Source organism: Convolutriloba macropyga, chromosome 11 (genome assembly GCF_964194025.1).
Source record: "Convolutriloba macropyga chromosome 11, txConMacr16.3, whole genome shotgun sequence".
Classification (NCBI taxonomy): domain Eukaryota; kingdom Metazoa; phylum Xenacoelomorpha; order Acoela; family Convolutidae; genus Convolutriloba; species Convolutriloba macropyga.
The window spans coordinates 10,330,377-10,347,511 of NC_134478.1; the positions used below are offsets into that span (position 1 = coordinate 10,330,377).

Genomic DNA, 17,135 nt, shown 5'->3' on the forward strand with positions numbered 1-17,135 from the left:
TTGTAGTACTCATTTCAAAAAGTTTATTATTGGTTATATGGACAAGTGGACTGGCGGTCAAGTGGACTGTTGCAATTTAAAAATTTGTAATACTTACGTCGTGACTTTGAGGCGGCAAATAATTGGAACGCATAAATACGTATGAAATTTTTTCGCGACAGTAATTGGTAATTACCTAATCCTTATTTTCTCGCAATCATAATTTCTTTGTTCTGATGCAACACTGAAATCTGAGCGAAAACCGTAACGCACGATTCCGCATGCAGATCAAAATAAATGTTTTCAATTGTTTTTTTCAATTATTTGTTCAACTTGTTTAAAAGGTGATTGTTTTGTATCATTCCAAATAAATTTTTGGTTTCTCTTAAGCAAAGGACAAAAATGGTGACAATTGAGCCATATTAAACATGGACTTACTCTGACGGTATGCGCTTCGTATGAAAGATCGTAATTTTTCAAGTTACTCTGAGCTTTGGTTTTTTAAAAATTGCTGCTGTTGCTGATTCGACTGAGGATATACCTCTTTATGAAAACGTATAACCCAACCAATTGATACGTTTTTTTTGCAAAGTGACATTTCTCAACGTCAGGTCTAAGGTTATCTTCGTCTGGTTTTTCAAACAAACATGATTGGTGTTTTTTGATGGGACCTTGCTCGTGATCTATCTGATTAATTTTATATCACGATATGAATTGTTGAAGAAAAAGATCTAGCTGTGGAAACAAATTTCTTCCCAACAGTGAACAATGTCGTTCTGGGACCACTCTGATGTGAACTGGATTCAGGATACAATCGTTAATTATAGTGTATGTTTGTAGTATTCCCACCGTTTGTATGGCTTCATTTGAGAAGTTCCTTAATTGCTTTCAATTTGCATCGTCGATCCATATCAACTGATTGTGGATCTCGTCTATTGCGTTTTACAGTGGCTGAATGCTATTGCAATGATTCAATTGAAACTGAAAGGTCTTCCGATTAATTGTTGCTACACAGTTATCATCTGAGGAGTATTTTGACTCTAATTCAGGATCAAATCTGGAGGTGATTTGGGTAACTTCTTCATCTTCATCTTGTTTGTTCCCAATTGCTGTTGGGTTTTCGGCCCTAGGCTTGGCTTTTGAAGGCTTAGCTTAACAGCTCTTCAATTTGCGGCAATTTTTTGTAAAGTGATTTGCAGTACCTTAGTTATTACAGGCCTACCCACGTTCCAGATGTTTATTCATGTAATTTGAGTCCCAACCAGGTCCATTTAAATGACATGGTGTTGGTTTCTTTTCCGAAACAGAATTCATATTGGAGTACGGGCTGTTTTGTTCGATGCAAGTGCTTCGTATGAAGGTTATTGGCTAATTCAGCGCTGATGGTTTAGAGTTTGTTCTCGTCTGAATTAAGATCCCTAACTCAATATTGATGGCAATTGTAAGGAAAACGTCACGAAACATGGTGGCATCTTTATTGCCTCCATTTTTCAAATTACAATTTTCAAATGTTTCTTTCAGATGACCGTAAAACTTTGCAATAGGTTTTCTTTTTACTTGTTTGAGAATTGCGAGTAAGTATCTATCAATTGCTATTTTTCATAATTTGACGAATATTCTATATGAAAGTTCCCGCAAATTTTGTTGATATTTCATCCAAATTGATTGCCAAATTATCAGTTGAAAAAGCAAATTATCAGTGTGTTCCGTTTTAAGATTGAGATACATTAAATATGAGGCCCTTGGGCACAAACTTTCTTGAATTTATCACCAAATAAGATAATAACCGCTTTTAAGTTTTGACATTTGTTCTCCGATGCCATCTTTGATGTTCATTGCAAATTAGTTGATCTTTTTCTCAATGAGTTGTTGCATTTTTTTTTACCTCACCTGCGTAGATAGGGGTTGATGGCAAAACAACGGTAGTCGGGGTGTTACCAGAAAAAGATAATCTGCAATTCCGTTTAGAGCGAGTATTGTGAAATACCTTTTATTTACATACATGCCAGAATAAATTGAGATGTGAAATAAAAAAAAGATAGTCTCATCAATTACGATAATGCGCACATCTGTTTTTAGTAGAGTTTTTGATAAAAATAGGTTCAAGTACACATAGTTGGGTATCACGCAAACAAAGAAGTCAACATATTAACATGGAAAAAGTCAAAAATTTGTTGCTGATGACAATAATTTTGCAATGAATGAACTAAGCAGTTAGAAGAAGTAAGCTAAGCCAACCCGTGTCCTGAAACACACAGTGGGGACACTTAGGAATGAAATTGGGGAGGAACACATCGAGATGGGAATAACTGTGACACGACATCAGTTAACACAAGCAATAAGTATAGAAAAACAAAGATACCTGTCCTTGAAATATTCTAACAACAGAAGCCGGATAGCGTTGCAGAAAAAGTTGGAAAAAAGTAATAGCAAAAAATTCAAAAAGATCAATATCGTCGATTCCACAAAACACTAGCAGACAACGAAATCAAACAAGAAGTGCATCGATAGTTACAAAACGATAAAAAATTATTTCTTGTGCAAGGAGAGCGATTCAGGAAAAATAATTGATGATGTTTTTTTTTCAAAAGTGGAACAATGCAATGAGAAAAAAACTCAATCAGAAGCCAAACTGAGCGCATCGATCGCAAACTGACCAAAATTATGGAGGAGCTTGTAAACCGAGATGGGCTGTCTACTATGAGAACGGTATATCAAAACAAAATACTGCCTGTTAAAAGTAGTGTATAATGTAATTGACTCGAATTTCAAGGAAAGATGTGAATTAAACCCTATTTTGTACTCAAAAAATTAATCAGTCTCCCAAAATTAAAATGCGGTTAAGTGATCTCGGTGATTTCAGTTCATTACTCTCAAAAGAGTATTATAGTGAGATATAAGTTGGCAGATTGGAGTCAAAATCTGCTTGGAAAGTTTGGAAACATTTTTGAAATGAGTGAAAGTCCAGAAATTAAACGACAAAAAAGCAACTTCACAAAGAATGCAAATATTTTTGTGCAATTGTTTCTTTCAAACTAAAGAAGCAACTGTAGGAACATGTTTAGACTTTAAAGATCCTTCGAATAAAGAGCTGAAAAAGTTTTATCATGTGAAAATGTTCATATTCGACTCAGTCCAAATTATTTCTGATCAAAACAAGACGTAAAATCTATGTGGATTAATTGTGTTTTGTACATCTACCCGCGAAAACAGACAATGCTGGAAATTATAGATGCCTGACGATCTAGTGGGACACAGAACGAAAATTAGTTGATCGTTTGAAAAACAAAAAAGAGCAATTACACGATATCCAAACTGCGGAAGCCAACATTGATAACCAAAAAAATTACATCTTTGAGCTACAGTGAAGACAACGGAAGTGAACAGCAAGTTCGTACCGACAAAGATGTTTAAGACTTTTCTCAGAGACGCAGAGTTAAATCAGCGTTTGGTGTGTGACTCCACACAGACGTTTGGAAACATAAAAAAATTAGTCAGTGAACTGTCAATTAGAACCCAGGTTGAGGTCGCGCTCGCAATCGCCTCTGATCAGACCGTCCCAGACAAGTGGGACCTCGGATCAGACCGTCCCAGACCGAAGTTACCTCTGATCAGACGAGTGTGCGCTCCAAGATCGTTGTGCGCTCGAATTGCGCTCGAAGCCGCCTCTGATCAGACGAGTTCCAGACCGAAGTGACCCCTGATCAGACAAGTTCCAAACCATTGTCCAGACGAGTTCGAGACCATTGTCCAGACTAAAGTGCGCTCCAAATATTCTCCCGGACCATATGCATGGATGATCTCTGCAGACCTTCAATAGCGAAAGTATTGCACAAACATGACAATACATAAAACAATAAGATAAATCTATGAAAAAATAAAATTTTTTCTTAGCAATAAACGAGTCCGTATATCACCCAGGTTAAAGTACCGAAGAGAGTATGTCCATACTGAAGATGAACGAAATGCATGGAATGCTAAATTTTAGGTTAGTGGATTCTTAGAATAGACAAGGATGCTCGGTAAAATACGCTCCTACATAATGTTCCGACCCCGCTCATCCACGTTTTCATTTTATTGTCTACCAAATGAGAAAGAGATGGAAAACTTTCAAAATTCCACAAAACAATGTGAAAAATAATGCTGGATTAAGTGAACAAATAATGCCGGACTTCTTGGCCGATGAGACTTGCCATTAATGAAAGTAAAAGACATCATTTTGTTAATTAGAGATGTATTAGACACAAAAGTCGGTGTCTAATACAACTCTAATTAATAAAATGAAAAAGGAATCAGCTGAAACGTGCTTTCAACAAATTAATCTGTTTCTCAGTAGATAGGATACGAGACCTCACAGTAATGAGATGCGGTAACAGGTCGACGAAGAACAGAAAAAAGGCAAAGATCAAACATACCTTTTTATACAAGTCTGCAAAACAGCTTTCATTATGACTGCTTCAATCAATGGAAACGCACCACAACTCTTCTTGAATCAACGAACAGCTATTTGATTGTACGCTGAAACAAGAATGTGCTAAATTATATACTCCGTGTCGAAAAAAAATCATTTTGCAGTGTGGAGATACTATTAGTTCAACTGTTTTTGGACAACAACTCAGAAGGCATAAGATACAACGGCCCCATATTAAGATCACCCTAAAAAAATTTCACGACAACTAACTGCAAAATATTGAACGCAATTAAATTACATAAGGGGTCTTGAATCACATATGGCTGACAATTAGGTCTGATTGATTTGCCCCATGACTTGCCTCGACGCATAGTTCACGTCAATTGGTCAAACTCTGAATCAATGGATGTTCTGTTGAACCAACTTGAACATAAATGTAGCAAGACGAAAAGCTGGAGCTGAAAACATTTAAGAAAAACGGTAATAAAAAGTGAAGTTTTCGTTTAACAATATGAGCATTTGACATTTCGAATTGGACTTGTGAAACAATCATCAGTAGCACCAATTTGTATTTTTCACTTTTTTATGTAGTTGGGTAAAAAAATTAAGCTTGTTGCCAAAGAATTATTAAATTTGCTGATTACTTTTTCCTGATCAAATTGCAGTTCTTCGTTTTTGCATGGTTTTTATTTCAACCCTTATATAATGTATAGTATCACCAATTACGCAATTGAACTGCATCCTATGATTTCGATAGGGAAATTAGGTTCTTTTAAGAATCTCAAACAAGGTTCTAAGGAACAGAGTTTGACAAGAACACGGACAACATTCGAGATCTATGGAAATGATACCAACGATGTAGTTATAGAAGAAAAAAACTAACTCTTTGGATTAAAGAAATTGAAAAGTTAGACTACGTTCAGTCTGTAGGAAAGTGTGAACCAAGTCAGTTAAATCAGTATTTCGGCATAAATTATATCAGAGCGTTGGACAAATCGTACGAGCGCTACACTACAACAGCTTCCAAAAAAAGTGTAGATAGGGCCCCAGGATGAAGTCCGCGACCCAACACAGGCATTGGCCAGACCGACCATACCCAAGACAGGCATTGGCAAGACCGACCATACCCAAAGATAGGTATTGACCAGGCCGAGCAGACTTTGGGCACCATTGGCCAGAATGAACAGACTTTGGACACAATTGGCCAGACTGACCAGACATTGTACAGACCATTGGGCAGACCGAACAGACCCTAGGCCAGACCGTTGTCCAGACCCTTGGCCAGACCGTTGTCCAGACCGTAGGCCCGACCGAAAATGGGTATTGGCCAAACCGAACATACCGATATATGGGTATTGGCCAGACCGAACAGAGAGAAATATGGGTATTGGCCAGACCGAACAGACAGAAATATGGGTATTGGCCAGACCGAACAGACCAAAATATGGGTATTGGCCAGACCGAATATACCGATATATGGTTATTGGCCAGACCGAACTGACAGAAATATGGGTATTGGCCAGACCGAACAGACCGAAATATGGGTATTGGCCAGACCGAACAGACAGAAACATGGGGATTGGCCAGACCGAACAGACAGAAATATGGGTATTTGCCAGACCAAACAGACCGAAATATGGTTATTGGCCAGACCGAACAGACCAAAATATGGGTATTGGCCAGACCTAACAGACCAAAATATGAGTATTCGCCAGACCGAACAGACTAAAATTGACATTGGCCAGACGGAAGGCGCGACCCAAATTTTTTCCAGACCATTGTGGACGGTCTCACCGGACCCCCATGTCCGCGACCCACGTCGGTCTGACTAATACTTGTCTTGGGTCGCGGAGTTCATCCTGGGGCTCCTAAAAGAGTGATGGAATTGAATTAGATGCAGTATAAAACACAGAAGCCAGGAAAAAAAGCGATTCGGAAAAAACTAGGTGAGCTGCTGGGGCTCGAACTCAACTGATGCTCTCACAGTTGAAAGTCGAATGACCACGGCTAAACCTTAATATTGGTGAAAAATTGGCTATAGCTATTGGCAAGATTTAGCAACCAGCGAGAGTCTTGCAAATACCAGGCGGATGTTTCATTTAAAAGAAGGATTTGGCGAAGGTCACAAAAGTTGCGGAGGTTAAAACACGGTAATAATTTGGTGTGGTAAAAGAGCAGAAACGTGTAGCTCGGGAAAAATAAGAAAAAATAAAAATCTACTCAAAGTGGAGGTAAAATAAAGAAAGTTTTAGAGGTGGTTGGGGCCAATCGATGCTTGGAGCACTTCAATTGTCCCTCCAATTTTTATGAGCTTCTTGAGCTATTTCGAGGAGCATCGACAAGGCCGGTACAAAAAGCTACTTAACCTTATCACATCAGGCGCTTCGCCAGTAGAAACATAAATATAGGTTAAAAACTGCACTCTAATGGTTTGGTTCCATAAATTTGATGTGTTTTTTATTTCTTCCGAAACAACAGATTGCTGCTCATTCAGTGCAGTGTCTGAAAAAAAAACATTTGACGACGGAGTTAAGTCTCGAGCAGAGACAGTGTTTTCACGTCCACTAGGATGTTGGGCTTGAAAAATTTTCTCGCTAAAACGTCTTTCATTTTTACAGCTTCCACTTGTTTCGTATAAAGTTTCTTAGGTACGCTGCTTTGCCATTTAACAGCCAATCTGAAAAATAAAGTTTTCATATTCTTTCCGTGTGATTTGCAAAGATCGCAAGTTAGGGGTTTCATTTGAGCTGGTACTAAGTAATGCTATAATAGAGAAAAGTTCCTCAACAAGAGCAGCTTCCCAATGGTTCTGTGGAAGTTTACAGCAATCCAAAATGCAGCCAACGGTTTTCCAGATAACTATATTCTAAAATTCGCTTTGCCCGTTAACTTAAGCTTGGTAGGGCGATGTACAGGATTTGGCAATTCCGCTTTTTGAGCAAAAAAAATGAACTCCTGTGACTCTAGTTGTCCTCCACAATCTGAGTGGATAAACCCTGGATTGCCAAATATATCAGATAAATGCGAGATGCACCTAATAATAGTAATTGTTGTAATATCTTTAATGGGGAAGGCAAAAGGGAAATGAACTGAAATCTGGTGATTACTGCCATTTCCTGCCTGATTTTATGGAGTTAAATCAGTTTTTCGCCATTTATCTGAGTGTTGGAGAAATTGCTTCAGAGCTACGCTAAAACAGCTTCCAAAAATTGGTTGATAGGGTTCCCAAACGAGTGATGGATGTGAATTAGATGCAGTATAAAACACAGAAGCCAAGAAAAAAACGATAAGGCAAAAACTAGGTGAGCTGCTGGGGCTCGAACTTAACGAATGCTACCACAGTTGAAAGCAGATTGACCAAAGCTAAGCCTCAATATTGGTGAAAGAAAATTGGCTAGCTATTGGCAAGCTTCGGGGAGAGTCTTGCAAATATCAGGCGGATGTTTTATTTGAAAGAGGGATTTGGCGAAGGTCAGAAAACTGGCAGTGGGTAAAACAAGGGAAAAATTTTGTCTGGTAGAAGAGCAGAAACGTGTAGCTCGGGAAAAATAAGAAAAACAAATATATACTCAAAGTGGAGATAAATTAAAGAAGTGGTAGAAGTGGTTGGGGCCGATCAATGCTTGGAGCCCTTCAATTGTCATCCATTTTTATGAGCTTCTTCAGCTACTTCGATTAGTTTCGACACGTACGGTACAAAAAGCTACATTACTGTCTTGGTCTCGAGCACGAGTAACAAGAACTTCATTATTTTAACAATTGAATTCAAAATTGCCTAAATGTACAAAATTTCACACTTATTTAAATTCCGTATCAGTATGAAAATTTACAGATCCGTCTAGATATAGGTAAACTGATATGAGTTAATTTACACCTTAGTTGTGAACAAGTTTTTGCCCTTGCCGTACATGGTAAGTGCTAGTGCAGTTTTTTGCACTTAACACATTGTTCTCCCTACCTGAGAACATGTCATTTCTATCTACTGGGAGGGTCGGGGAGTAGGTTTCTGATCATATCCGGTGGAGGGAAGTTCGAATCTATCCCTCAAGTTTATGGTTTATGTAAACTGATAAACTTGCGTTATGAACAAATTTGAATAGACGATTCGGTTCAAATTAGAAGCCATTATTCAATTTTTCTTCACCAAACATCAGGTAGGAAAGCTTTTTTTATATATCAAAATTTTTATTTAAGTTGCTAAGTTCGCCACTTCTCGATATATCACATCCTTACTTTTTTAAGCAATTTTGTAGGTACAGCTTCTCCAATCCTTTCTGGTTGTTTTTTATTTCTGCTTGAAGTCCTAGTGGCCACTGAAGGTTTCTCCCCTTCAACTGCTGAGGTTTCTTCAGTAGAGTTGGGTGATGCCACGTCTATGTCGTCCCTACTGCTCTCAGATTGTTAGTCAGTAGATTCAGTCTTGATGGCGTAAGGTTCCAGCCGTGCAATTTGGTTGTCACTAACAAGCACTGTCTTGTTTGGATTATCCGACTGAATGAACGAGGTATTCATTCCTTTTCGGATAATGAAAGTAGCTGGAACCGTTGGTGAACTGTTCGTCGGATTGAAGAGGACACGTTCACACAGATCAAAATCAGTGACTGCTGGAAGTCTTACTTTGCATCCCAGTAGCAGTTCTACAGGAGTTTTGCCCAGCGTCTTGGAAGTGTTCCGATGTGTCATCAAAGCCCGCTGTGGAGAAGCGCTAAATGACACATTCAGATTTGGACTCCAGGCTTGAATAGCTCGTTCCACTGTTTGGACCGCTCGTTCAGCAATCCCATTTGCTCTTGGATGGTAGATAGGAGATGCCATCTTTTTAAACCCCAGTGATTCACACCATTGGTTTTGGTCACTGCTCACAAACTCAGGACCATTGTCTGATACTAATATTCTTGGTATCCCAAATCTTGCAAAGATTTTAAGCAAGTGAACCTTCACTGTTTGTGGGGTTCTATTTCCCGTAGGGAAGGCTTCAGTCCAACCTGATCCCGCGTCTACTATCACTAAGATATTACCTTGATCCTTTACGTAGCCCCAGTCAATGTGGACTCTTTCCCAAACTTCAGCTTCAGGCCAAGTAGATACTGTTTTCCCCAGGCTAGGGCTATTTTCTTGGCATTCCTTACATTTACTAACATATCGAAGAACGTCTTGACTAATGCCGGGCCACCAAGCCATCATTTGAACTGCTGTTTCAGTTGCATTTTTGCCTGGGTGATTCTCATGAGCTTTGGCCATCACCATTGGTTTTAGTTTGGGTGGAATGAAACGCACAACTACTCGAAAGATGATTCCATTGTGAATGGTGAAGGCGTCTTTTTGTTGTTCAAATCCTTTCTCTGCTTCTGAGCACTGTTTCCAGATGCCGATTTTCATTCGTTTGATGACATCTTGAAAGAGTCGATTCGATCCCAGCTCAGTTTTGATGTCTGACTGGGTCACCAGGTCGGATTGGACGAAGTAGATATTGTGAAGAGAAAAGCAGACTCGATCATTGTCATCGTCGTTGTCAAAGTCTAGTCTGCTCAAAGCTTCAGCGTGGGGATATGTTCTCCGGGTGTATATTTCAATTAGAAGTCAAATCCCATCATGGCTATCGCCCGTCTCGTAATTCTTGCCGATGCTGATTTCGGAATTTCTTTGTCTGGGGAGAAGAGATATTTGAGAGGTTTGTGGTCAGTCCATAGAGTGAACTTTTTTCCGAGTGGAAAAATTGTTTCAGTGATTCATTGTTTCAGTCTTATGACCACAAAGACAATTGCAAGTGTCTCTCGCTCAATATTGGAGTAATTTTGTTCGGGGTGTGAGATTTTTCTGGAGACGTAGATCACAGGATGTCTTGTGAGAGTACCCGGACAATAGTTTTCTCTGAGGCGTCTGTTGTCACGGTTGCTTCCTTAGTCAAGCTGTAAGGCTGTACAAGAGGGTTAGCACATAACTCGTTATTGATGTTTTGAAAAGCATTTTGCTCTTCTTTTTCCCATCTGAATTCTTCTTTTCGGATTTCGTTTAGGTTTAGCATTTTTGTTCCAAAATCCGGTATCATTCGACCATATGCATTTGCTATGCTGACAAAGGACTCGAGTTGTTTCAAATTTGATGGCGGTTTTGCAGTTTTGATTTTCGCAGCATTTTTAGGATCGGGTTCTATTCCATCTTTGAAAACAGAGTTAGCACAACAACTTACGCTTGAAACTGGTTGAGAGTTGGATTTCTTCTCATTGACGGTGAAAGTTTTTCACGTAGCCGGCTCTTGACTGCAAGCATTCGTTTCTTGTATTGATCCTTTGTTGTTCTATATACCTGAACGTCGTCTTGGGAGATGACCAAAACCTTGATTCCTTTGAGAGTTGACTCAATGCAATTCCGGAAGATTGATGAAGAGTTTTTTAGGCCCTGAGGAAGCCTGCACATCTTGAACGGTCCTTGCGATGTGTTGATTGTGCATATATTCTTTGCATCCTCGTCCAGCTCAATTTGATAGTATGCGTGTGATAAGTCAATTTTTCCAAAATATAAGGCCCCATGAAGGTTATGGAAAATGGTCTCCATGTCTGGGATTGAATATTCCTTGTCCATAACTTTGCCATTGATGTGAACTTTCAGGTCCACGCATAGTCTCAGAGCTCCAATTTTCTTCCGCTGCCACACTACTGGTGATGCATTTGTGAACCCACCAGGTTGTACTGGATCCATGATGTCCTGTCGTACCATTGTCGCAAGCTTCTCTTTGACTCTGTCTGGTAGAGTTAGAGGTATCTTTCTGGCTTTGCAGAATATTGGCTGTGATCCCGGTATGAGTTTCACATGCGCTTTGTTTACTTTGACAGCAGGTAGTCTTTCATCGCTCACTGCATTGATGCCTTCTTGGGGTAGTATGTCTCTCCCAAATAGCCCAATCTTTTTGTCGGTTTGATCAACTGCTAGTTGTTGTTGCCTATACCTGCTTCCGTTCCAATCAACATTACATGTTGGTGATCCCAGAAGCGTCAGATGATGACCATCATAGGCCTCAAGACGTGTGACTCTCCCATTTAACTGAGGTTTACCAAGCTCAGTCCAGATTAATGATGATATCACGGTGCTATCAGCACCAAAATCAACTTGCATTTTTTATTGTCTTTTACTGTAATGTACTCCCATATCACCGACACGTTAAACACGTTTTTCCACGTATAGTACATTCCCATCTCCATTTCCGATGATGTTTGACCAGACAACTTAAACTCTTCTTCGCAGAAGTTATTGTGCTGTTCAGACTCACCTGACTTAGGCTGGGATTTAATTCTGCACATTTCTAAAAAGTGCCCCACCTTTTCACAAGTGTTACATTTTTTGTTCAAGGCCGGACACGGCTTGCTATTGTGTGGCTTATCTCCACATCCATTACACAAGTTACCATTGCTTTTATTACCATTGAACTTCTCACTAGGCTTTCTGAAGGTCTTTTTGAAGTTGTATCCCACTTCTTCTTTTTTTACAAATGGTCTATTACCTGTTGAGGAACTCGGAAAAGCCATTGATTGACTTCTGCACTGTAAGCTTTCTGTCATTTCAGACAGAGACGTTGTTGGCTTAGTTTTAATGCCGTCTAATAGTCTTAATTTGGCCTCAGGGTCTCTAAAACCTGAGATAAATTTAATTTTTACCAACTCCTCCTCAGTGTTGGTTACTGTTTTAAGTTTTTCGAAGTTAACGTGCTTCTTCTCTGAGGTGCGCTAGAAAAACGTCGTCAGACTCTCCAACGCCCTGGACAATGGACAGAAATTTAGCCCTTTCTGCCGTTTCGACTCTCGCTTTAGGGGAATATAGTTTTGAATAGCTTGTCTGATCTCTTTAAAATGAGTGTCTAACAATTTTTTAGGGCTCATAAGGCTCCTAAATTTAAGAAGTGCGTCCCTGCCGAATATGCTAAGAAAGAGATTTGTTACCTGTAGGTCCACAATCGCACCGTCGGTGTCGACTTTATCTTCTTTCTTCTCTGCGCAACATTTCGCCACAAAAGACATGATCCACGCAGTACAGGATTCAGCATTCTGCAGATCCAAGGTTTGTCGGTCGTTTGGTGATCTGGACACCAATGTCGTGGTCTCGAGCAAGAGTAACAAGATTTTTATTATTTTAACAATTGAATTCAAAATGGCCTAAATGTAGTAATATTCAACAAAACATTTCCATGCTAAGACATAAATTAAACATACCAATATATTTTTTTTTATCAGAATAAGAGAACCAAAAAAGAGCTTCATTGAAATGGATTTCAAAAGAAGCATAAAAAATGATGCGATACATAGCAGATTATTTGATCATGATGGGATAGGTTGCGGAATTTTCAATCATGAAATGATTTGCAAAGCAGGCAAGCTTGTCATCTTTTAGCATGAAGAGTAGAGTTTCAAGTGACGAAAATCTATGAGAACATCTCAAGTCGATTAGATAGATGAGTGGAAGCAAACAGAGAAAAAATGGTCATTATAGCCCTCCCTCATGAAATTATAGCCCTCCATCATTGTTTTTTTATCACGATAGGTAGGTTACTTGGACACTAAGATGTGGGCTATAATGGAAGACTTGATAAATGTAAGTTTACTGAAAATCAAAATGCAGCTAACCGTTTTCCAGATAACTCAAATGTAACATTCACTTTGCCCGTTACCTTGAGGTTGGTGGGTCGATGTACAGGATTTGACAATTCCTCTTTCTGAGCAGAAATAATGAACTCCTGCGACTCTAGTTGTCCTCTACAATCTGAGTGGATACACCCTGGATTGCCAAATATATCAGTTAAATGCGAGAGGCATTTAAATCAGTTAAATGCGAGAAGCCTAATAATAGTCTTTGCTGTAATACTTTTATGGGGAAGGCGAAAGAAAATCGGCCGAATTCGTTTAAAAAGATGCACAAAAAGACGTCACCTGTCTTGAGGGACGGAATTTCGGAACCAAATAGGTCAATGGATGACTTGTCAAACGAATTTACGGCCTTAAAATATGACTATTCCGGCTGGGCTTGAAAAATTTGGGTTTAAATTGCCAACAGGTATCGCATGTGGCGATAACTTGCTTAACGTCCTCGAGAGTGTGCGGTAAGTTCTTAGGACTTATGTATTGTCAATATCTAATCACTCCAGGGTGTGCTAGTTTATCGTGCAGAGAAAACAGCGAAGAATTGCTGTAAATAAAAATAAATATAAATGCAATGCAAAGCTCTTTTTATCGGTCTTCAAAGCTCTTTTAAATGCAATGCTCTTTTTATCGGTCTTCAAAGTAACTGGAATGCAATGCTCTTTTTATCGGTCTTCAAAGTAACTGGAAATGCCCTCAGTCAGGTGGAAAAAAATCTAAAAGGTTCAATTATGCCTAAGGCTTCCTTTTCCGCAGCAGAATGATTTCGGTCACACTGTGATATTGTTGTCAAAAAATAGGCTTCAATGTTTGATAATGTTTGCGCAAAATATGGGAAAAAAATTGTTTTGCGATAATGCTCACAAAAAACGCTTTTGATATAGTTTTTTGGGATAATGATGAAAGATAAGCCTACTGAGAAGCGTCGGTTTCTAGAAGCCAATGACCACCATCTGCGCGGGCAACATTAAACAAGCATCAACGATCTGCGACTTAAAATAATACGAGAAATGACAGTGGAACTAAACAAAAAACTCCATTCTTCTAAGCTTCTAAGACAAGCTGAGTTCTGCTTGGATATTGCAGAAACCATTTTGCATTAAACGCAAAAAATCCAATTTAACGTTGCAGTGCTTTCGAATTGCATGGATCCGGGTACTCCATCAGAGTCCTCGGTCTCTCTTAGTCCGGCCGGTTAGAACCTGATGAGGCCTAGCATAGAAGTTTCCTTCGGACAGAATTGACATTTTTCCATATTTAAGGTGATTCCTTCTTTTTCAGCGGCTAGAAGAATCGCTCCAACGTTCTTATCTTTTTTGGGTCGTCCACAGATTCGTGCATCTTCAAGGTATGGTTGCGTTCTTTGCAGTTTCTTTTGGTCAACAAAATTTTCTATAATTCTCTGAAACGCAGGTACCGCGTTATTAATCCCAAAAGAAAGACGATTACTTTCTTAAAGTTCTCCCGCAATTTTAAAAGCTGTCAACTGCTTATCTTCTTGTTTCAATTGTGCCTCATGATGAGTGCTCTTTAAGTCAATCTTTGAGAAAAAATGACTCTCAGAAGCGTTGTTCATCAGTTCTTCAGTATTGGGAAACGGGTATGCATCAAAACTGCATCATGGTAAATAAATTGACTGTCATGGAGTACTCGATTACTTTGCGTCGTTTTTGGCCTTTTACAAGAAACGCTTGAGCTTGCCTTGGAGATGTTCAGCAACGAACTATTCCTTTGCTTAAAAGATCCGAAATTTCATACTTCATAAACTCAAAATCTTCTTGGTTTGAGAGTCTGAATTTCGTTGCGATGGCCTTAGTTTTATAAACTTTGAGATATCTTCGGTTAATCATTAACCATTGTTGTAAACTCGTTACTTTCAGCAGTAGCAGCAAAACTATAAACGTTTAACTGAGTTTTGTTCCACCAGACTGTTTCATGTTGTGAGAGTACATCCAAGCCAATGATTGCGTTACAAAATCAGTGACTAACTACCGAGAAGGAAACAGTACAAAAATGTGACTCATGCTCACAAAAGCACTACAAACTCCAAGAACTGAAAATTCCTCTCCGTTCGCGAGACCAATTTTTGACTTCATTGGCTGGATAGGTAGATGAAACTGCTGACACATAGCAGCCTTTATAAAAGAATGAGTGGAGCCGGGATCAATAAGCGCTCTTACAGGAAGAGAATTCTTCGCCAACAAAATTATTTTAATAGAATTCATTGAGAGACCTTGTTACTTTGTTCGTTGTCTTCACACTGCAAAGTGTTGAATTTCGTTCCTCGTCATCCGAAGCGACAGTTGCAACATGTGACTTACGCACTGCTGCCTAAGTCCTTCTTTGCCGCATTCAGACGCGTACTTCGTCGCAATGGGCATTTAGTCCGTGGATGTTCCTCCAGAAACAAAACCCACATTCCAAGACTTATAAAGTTGAGCTGTTCCTTTATTGACAGCAGCGATATTTCCGACGGGTGTCTTAGGCAGAGTGTCTGAATTGGCATTAAATGAGCGGGAAAATTGGTAGATGCTTCGATTGCAGAAGCGAGTGAAATGTTTTTCTGAATCGAAGCTTCCGAGTCCGCCACTTTCAAAAGTCGATATTGCTCCAGATTTATGACCAGACACAAAACAGTCTTGAAGGAATATATCCTTGTGTTGCTGCAAGGTGAAGTCAACAAGATTCCAGCGCTCAAAAAGACTCAACAGTCGCTGCAAAAACGCTGTTATGCACTCATCATCTCGCTGCTTGCACGAAGGGACTTAATATCTGGCGTTTATAATTCTCGGAGTCTTCTTGAATTGAGCAGCAAGAATACCGATTGCGTCGTCGAAAGTAGTTTCTCCCGAGGGAATTGTAGGGTCCCTCACTTGCAAATGATCTGAGAAATGTTAACTTTTAAGAGTCTTCCGTAGGTCATTTGACTGTTTGATCATCAACAAAGCATTGCTTCCACCGATAGCATTGCTCCTGTGTTGGCTCCGTTGGAAGATCAGGTCAAAACTTAATGAAAGATATTGCTTAAAATCGTCGTATTACTGATAAGACCCCGCCTATTGCAAACTTTTATTCAACATCTGAAACACAAACACATGTAAATCATTATATGGAACATGTGATTACGATACATCAGAAGATACTATTATCATTACAACCCCCCATCCCCACCCATGTAAAATCATTGTGTAAAAAAATAGCACGAGCGTCCGTCGGTTACAAATAATAATTACACTAAGATGTGGGAGGCAAGAACGTAAAAGAAATCGAACCACTATTTCATAATCACTAAAATTTGCGAATCCATATTTTGCCCTGCTTTTTGGTTGCTTGTTTCAGGAGTGCAGCGCATGCATTTTGTCGTGTCCACGTCAGGATCCGTGTTGGCGTGGTGCATTCTTTTGTATTTTCTTACCATTTTAGCCAACTATTCCCTAACATTTTTACATACAACAAAAGCTTGTTCCCCTATAAAACCTTGGTTCTTTTTTTACTCTATTGTATATCGGTGAATCCATTGTGTTAATAAGACTACGCAGAATTAAAATTTTCATTAGATTGGGTTTCTGGTTAAAGATTGCGTTTTGATAAGCTTTTATAGCTGATTCCTTTATGATGTATATCGGTGGTTAAGGACTCGAAACGACTCGGTGGTTAACTCCTAGATAACAAAATTGTTTGTATTCAATTGCTTTGTTTTGTAGAAAAACTTTGTCAATGACAATCTATATCTAAAACGATTCTTAGGGTTTGCGTTTAGAAACAAATCGCCTGAATTGGTACCGAGAAGATGTTTGACAAATTTTCGTTTTCGCCATGTTCGATAATAAAATAGTCAAATTTAACTAATTTGTTCCATCTGAAGCCTATTCCCGCTAAATTTGAGTGCCCGTTTCCGAAATGCCTCCACTGAAAAACCGGAAGAGCAACCAAAATCTTGCCACACATTCAGCACGGCCACCAGCAAGCGAAGCGGCAAAATCTGCTGCATCAGCGTATCTTATCGAAACAGAACATTCAAACAGACAAAAAGACGCAACATCATCAAAATAACTTGCTTTTTAAGTCATTTAGCTGCAGATATGCTGACTGTATTATCCGTTTTGTAGCAGTTCGTT

The 17,135-nt window shown here is 39.2% G+C and overlaps 1 protein-coding gene across 1 annotated transcript in view; it reads left to right on the top strand.

The window, feature by feature from the left end:
* Positions 1-17,135, top strand: part of LOC142349591 (dynein axonemal intermediate chain 7 homolog) — a 149,006-nt gene that overhangs the window by 37,676 nt on the left and 94,195 nt on the right. The gene's annotated exons all lie outside the window — the stretch shown is intronic.